Below are 7,158 nucleotides of genomic sequence, written 5' to 3'. Positions count from 1 at the left end.
AGCTATAGGTGCCAAGCCCACTTAACCTATTTCATAGGACTTTGGGCTAAGTATTATTTCTTTACTACTGATCAGATGATGACAGCTAATGAGATTACCTGGCCACCCAAGGCCTCCTCACTGCTGAGTGACAGAGAAAAGTCCTCAAAAACATCACTAACTTATTTTAATTACTAATCAGGACATATTAAAATTTTCTACATGACACCATTCACAATTTTAAGATTCTTAAACCCTGTTTATCATTAAAAGGATATTTTAGAAATATATTTCAATTTAAAAAAAGACATAAAGAGGTTTGGGAATAGTGATGCTTTGTTAGTGGCGATGTGATTCAACTTTCTGTTGTGACCAAAAAAAAAGGGGGGGGACATTTGACTTTCAGGGGCAAAAGGCAAGGCTTTTTGTCAAAAAATATCCAGCAACGTGAATTTTAAGAGAATAATTTAAAAAAAAAATAAAGCAAGCAGAAAAACCTAAGAGTTTCCCTGTACAACAAAAGGTTTACACAGTCCATTTTCATTATTTTACATTCTATAAGGTGTTCTGAAATATATCAGTGTGATGCAATAATGCATTTTCTCTGCCTGGATGAAAGCTTGGACTTTATGTTTTGGTTCTTTTTTTTTTTTTTTCTCAAAGCTGGGCTCTAAGGGATTGTAAAAATAGCTTATTCATATAAACTTTTTCTATTTTTCTTTCTGGATGATGGTAGGAGGTTGAGGCCTATTTTAAATAAATAGTTATAGGAAGAGATTACCAAAAAAAAAAATGACTTTCAGGGGACTGGATTTAAATCTGCTGCTGTTTTAATGTGCTCTATGTGGATTCTGGAAAGTGAAACTTTTGTTAAGCCAAGATTTAAACTAATAGAAAAAAAAAATAACCACTGATATTTTTCCTACAGAAAAGACTGCATTTAGTACATTCCAAAATGGAGAAAAATAATCCTTCTTGAGGTCCTCTCTGTGGCAAGGAGACTGAGCAGAAAGCCCACCCAGCCTGTAGCCAGGATGGGGCAGAGCACTCTGGCCACTGTTTGTGCAGGAAGACCAAGATGCCAGCATTTTCATGCACATAACTAGAAGAATAACGAATCTTCATAAAAGTTTTATTTCACATTTTAACTGTTATAAATAACAGTATATAAAAATATATAAAAAATCCAGGACTCAGTGGCACTCACCTATAGTCCCAGGTCCTCAGGAGGCTGAGGCAGGAGGATCACTTGCACCCAGGGATTCGAGTCCAGGCGAGACAACATAGTAAGACCCTCTCTCTAAGAAAAAAAAAATTTTTTAATGTAGAAAAAAGGGAATAAATAAAAATTACTTGCAATCCCATTGCTCAAAGAGAAAGGCTCTGAACAGACTCACATTTTGGGAAGAATGTTTGCACACTCTGTAATTTCAATTTGCTCTATAAACCAAACCGTGCGTTTTAAAGTTCATCATATCTGTTACGTCACAATGTATTTTTTTCATATTCCCATGTCATTAGCATAGACCATTACATGTTTGCTAAACCTTCCTAGGCAGGTCTTGTTTTAGCTGAGCTATTTAATTGGTCATATTATCTGCGAGAAATTATAAATTACAAATTTCCCGTCTTCTCCCGTACAGATACCCCTTATCTCAGTTTCTTGTTTAACTCTACTGACCACATTCCAAAGTCATGGTTGAAGGACAATGTTGCTGATTCTAGAAGGAAAATGTGCCCAGAGCAGCACTTTGTAGGTGAAGTTCAGAACTCCAAGTTCTGATTCATGGCCAAGGTTCTAAAAAGAAGTGAAAGCTTCTCTGCTTAAGAAAATGCACACTGGCTCAGTGCCTGTGGCTCAAGTGGCTGAGGCACCAGCCATATACACCTAAGGTTGCGGGTTCAAATCCAGCCTGGGCCCGCCAAACAACAATGATGGCTGCAACCAAAAAAATAGCCGGGAGTTGTGGCGGGCACCTGTGGTCCCAGCTACTTGGGAGGCGGAGGCAGGAGACTCACTTGAGCCCAGGAGTTAGAGGTTGCTGTGAGCTGTGATGCCATGGTACTCTACCCAGGGGGACAGCTTGAGGCTCTGTCTCAAAAAAAAAAAAAAAAAAAAAAAAAATGTGCACCAAATCTTGTTTCTTGTACCCTCAATGGATCCCCAACAATAAATAAATAAGTATATATATAAAACAAAATGTGCACCCAGCAGCCTAAGGGAAACATCCATCTCATTTAAGAAGAATCAGCCAAAGACTGGGTTACCGTGTCCTTTTTTTAATTTTCTTTTGAGGAGGGTGTTAAAATTCGTCAACCTTTCTTCCCGCACATTTGTGCACAGGTCGTATCCTGGAAAAGGCAACTGTATCCTTCTGACCCTTAGGAAATAACAATTCAACATCCAGGAATTTTGCGAGCCATCTGTTCAACCACCAGTATCCATAGTTGTGGGAGTATTTGCGTCGTGGAAACTGGAAAACACGACAAGACAGTGTGTGTGCGACACACTGCACATGTATGTGCTTTCAGAGCTGGTCTGCTTGGCACATCACCTATTATATAGACTCACGCACTTTCTCCATAAATATTTTGGAACAAATTCTACATGGCAAACAACGTGAAAAAGAGGATCATAAAAATTTCAGTAACAGGGACAAGGTTTAAGTGAATAATCACGGAAATGCTCCACTGATAAACACAGTTATATACGATAAAGATGAACAGACGCTATCAGAGTGTACAGCGGATAAGTAGTGAAATCTGACACCAGATTTCCCCGGAGCAAACAATGTGTCAGCTTTGATCTTGTTCCTCTGCAGGAGAATTGAGGGCTCTGGATCGAAACCATCAACACTTGTCTCCTAACTGGATATGTCTGTCTTTGATTTGGAGAAGCCGTGTTTTATTTTAACAGCTTACCACAATAAATAGAACCCACGTCCGTGAGTACCTCTAAGCCTCAGAATTGAGTAATGAAGGATTCATTTCCATGGTGTACATATCAGGTAGCAAGAACTGATGCAGAATTTATAATGGAATCTCTGGGAGGGTCTTGAATCTCAAAGGGTCTCCTTTATGAGACCTTCCATATTTACTGGTCGCAAGTAAATTGACCGCCAAGTCTGGTTTTTATGTGCGTGATTTTCAGATAAATTATTCTTTCTGTGAATCAGGGTACTCCCAGGGGAAGAAAGCTCCCCTCATTTCAAAAGAGACAAAATCAAAGCATAATTGAAATAATCCATAATCTCTGACTTCTAGTCCAAATCCTGCACACACTGGCCTTTAGATTTTTGGAATTTTTAATCCCATCTTTTTGTCTCCCTGGCCCAACGTAGCAACAATGTCCACTTTACCAAGAGTTGTTTACGTAACTCAAGGGCTCTGCTTTTTTATTGTATTTAAAAAAATTTATTGTATTTTCTCTATTAAAATAGCTGATAAGATACGGGCCTTGTGTGTTTATGAATTGAGTTTCCTTTGAATTGAGATCAAACGTGGTTTCTTAGCTGAAGAATTGCAAGCTGGATGGACCATGCGCACGGCTGAGCACAGAGCACGGTCGTTCCATGTTGTCATGTAGACGTAAATCATTACAAAAGTGTCAACGTGGACAAAAATCAAGACACACAAAATCCCTGTGAGTGAAAACAAATGTAGCCTTCCCAGTAATGGCAAGAAGCAAAGACCAAGATAAAATTTGCACAGGTGACTCAGAAAGGACTCTGTGACTGTGTTTCTTGGAAGCAGAATAATGGACCACATCACAGCCTGTCTCAAAACTTTTGTATCACCCCACATATCTAAAATGGGACAGAGCAAGTTGAAATTTGCACAGGTGACTCAGAAAGGATGCCGCCAACCACGCTTCTTGGAAGGAGAATAATGGACCTTAGCACAGTCTGTCCCCAAACCCTCCTGCTGAGCCACGTACATCAGTTCTAGTCATTGGTACCTTTTTATAGGTTGTGAGTCCCTGCTATTGGAAATAATTTGCCAGTGGGCAAAGGAGAGGAGAGAGGTGCCCCCAGGGAGTGATGACAACTAGTATATCACTACCTGTGATATACTTCTTACAAGAGGCATTGGAGATGATCTATAAAGAAAAAAATAAAGTCAGATTAGAAAGGGTTCTCACGGGTGGTGTCTGTGGCTCAGTGGGCTGGGTGCTGGCCCCATATACTGAGGGTGGTGGGTTCAAACAGGGCCCTGGCCAAACTTCAACAAGTAAATAGCTGGGCATTGCAGTGGGTGCCTGTAGTCCCAGCTACTCAGGAGGCTGAGGCAAGAGAATCACCTAAGCCCAAGAGCTGGAGGTTGCTGTGAGCTGTGATGCCACGGCACTCCACCAAGGGTGACAAAGTGAGACTCTGTCTCTTAAAAAAAAAAAAAAAATAGAAGATGACCTTACAAGGAAGGTCACCTAACCATGGGTATATTTCATCAGCTTGACGAAGACACATGATAGAGACCCCTGAGCTTCTCTGGGGGAAAAGTGAGTGGTTTGATTTTAGTTTAAAGTTGGGTTGTATGAAAGTTAGAGTATAATAAATTCTTAGAGGTTGTGTATCACTTTTTAAAGTGGCATTGCAGTGTTACGAATTGGTAGCCGGCCTGGAATGATTTGGGTTTTTTTTTTTTTTTTTTCTTTTCGGATTTGTTTGGTTGGTTGAACAAGATACTTGTCCAGACACAAGTCATGAGTAAGATATGGCAACAAAATTGCACAGTCAGTTGGATAGATTCCCATTACCAGAAAGTAAATGTGTTTGTAAGAAAATATTAGTTAAGACGTGATTGTTGTCACGTTGGTAAGAATTGATGAAGGTTCGGTTAAACTCATGCACTGCCATAATAAGAAATAACAATTTTGTTTTTGCCCCCTTTGGACCGTGGTGTTTTATTAGGCCCAGATAGCTCAAGAGACATATGAGTTACATATGCTTCACGAGCCTCTTGCTCAAAATGAGTGCGAGTTAAATGCAATTCACATGGCAGTCAATGTGTTAAGATGGTTCTAGAGAAAAACAGACATTTGGAGGGTGGAAGATTGAGACATTATGTGTAAAAGAGAAAATATCAAAACCAGAAAATATTATTTTAACCTTTAACTTTTTTGACAGCTAGATATTTATTATTATGTTCAAAGCCAAAGATATGAAGAAAAGGAAGCTTGGAGGATTATTGCGAAAACCAATCTGTAGAAGGCACAGAAAAAATCAATGTGGAGAGACCGGGCAGTGTGTAGAATTTGGTGTGCTGGGAATTTTTATTTGGATATAAAGATGCCATCGTTCCGATGCCAAGTGAAGCCTGGTTGCAGACTGCTGAAAGGTTTACCAGTTTCCTATAAAACCTGCTTTTTCTTTGCCCAAGCTGAGGCGATCTCACTTGCAGCCAGAAAATCTGCCCTTTTGTCAAAAAACCTACCAAAATCTGCTCAGAGAAGAGAGATTTTTCAGCCTTGCACGTGACCTGCAAAATTACATCCCTGAGTGCTCAAGTCTCCTGGCAGGACTTGGGGGCATCAACCACAGACCCCCATAAAAAGCCCCCAAATGGTCCCCTTTTCCTCTTGAAATGAAGACACCTTCTGGATGTGGAATTTTCCCTGAGCCCCCAGAGACACCTCAGATGGCTGCTTTTGCTTGTCGGCCACAGAAAACAGCAAGGTGAAAATTAGGGTGAAAGGTAAAAAATATTTTTTTTAAATTACAGATTCAACTTTGCACATGGGCATGAGGAAAGAGACCTTTCAATGCTACAGTTTTCATCATCCCAGTTGATGGGGAGTGGGGTGAAGGGAATTCTCGTGAGTCTCAAAGCCTGATTGCTCCTGAGCCGTCCTGTGTGCTAAGGACCAGTTGCTACCATGTAAACAGCCCAAGCTGGGCCGGTCCAGGCTTGGTGGATGGCTTCTGTGCTAAGGGTGGAGCTCGTGAAAACTTGGACTTCTCCAGGATTTCTTTAAAGCTCTTTGCACAGGCCTAGAGAATGTGTCATGCTGGAGGTGAGATTGCATTATACACCCTGTATTTTGGTAGGCAGGGGAAGTCACCCAGATTTTCATAATATTTGCCTCTCCAAACACATGGAAACACAAAGGCCAGGTCAGGCCAAAAACGGACTGTCCTCAAGTTCAGGAACACGCGCTCCATCACAATTTTCTTATTTATTTATTTTTGCAGTTTTTGGCCAGGGCTGGGTTTGAACCCGCCACCTCCGGCATATAGGGCCGCCCCCCCTACTCCTTTGAGCCACAGGTGCTGCCCATGATTTTGTTATTTTATTAGGAGGGGGAAAGGGTGCGTCACAACAGAAGCCACATCCACTGGGGATACAAAAAGCACTTCACAGAAGTTACACTACAAAGAATGAACAAAGAGAGCACGTCAGGGTCCCCCGCCCAAGAGCAGCGTCCCCTGAGACTGTGGAAACTGGTGGCGATGGACTAAAGAAATATGAAGTTAGAAGCAAAGGTAAAGAAAGACAAGAGACTTAAGAGTAGAATTAAAAGTGGGAGCTCAGGGGGCCATTGCCCACGCGTGGTGGGATTCCAGCAATGCCCCAGAGTGTTTGCTCCACTCTGATTTTATTGAAGTCTATTTGCCCAAAGCAGCGGTTCTCAACCTGTGGGTCACGACCCCTTTGTAACAATGAAAATACATGCTGCATATCAGATATTTATTTACATTATGATTCATAACAGTAGCAAAATTACTGTTATGAAGTAGCAATGAAAATAATTTTCTGGTCGGGGGCTCACCACAGCATGAGGAACTATATGAAAGGGTCATGGCATTAGGAAGGTTGAGAACCACTGCCCCAGAAGGTAAGATGAGGGAGGGAACAAAGATAGCAGTAGTTTCTCAGATTGATCATATCAGCTCCTATTGTTATTATTGTTTTGTTTCCCTGAAAATAAGACACCGTCTTATATTTAATTTTTCTCAAGAAGACACTAGGGGCTCGGCGCCTGTGGCTCAAGTGGCTAAGGCGCCAGCCACATACACCCAAGGTGGTGGGTTCGAATCCAGCCTGGACCCGCCAAACAACAATGACGGCTGCAACCAAAAAAATGGCCAGGCGTTGTGGTGGGCGCCTGTGGTCCCAGCTACTTGGGAGGCTGAGGCACGAGACTCGCTTGAGCCCAGGAGTTGGAGGTTGCTGTGAGCT

This window comes from Otolemur garnettii, unplaced genomic scaffold (genome assembly GCF_000181295.1).
Source record: "Otolemur garnettii isolate 467f Iridium unplaced genomic scaffold, OtoGar3 scaffold00065, whole genome shotgun sequence".
Taxonomy (NCBI): domain Eukaryota; kingdom Metazoa; phylum Chordata; class Mammalia; order Primates; family Galagidae; genus Otolemur; species Otolemur garnettii.
The sequence above is the reverse complement of the archived record's forward strand: the minus strand, read 5'-3'. Positions refer to the sequence as shown.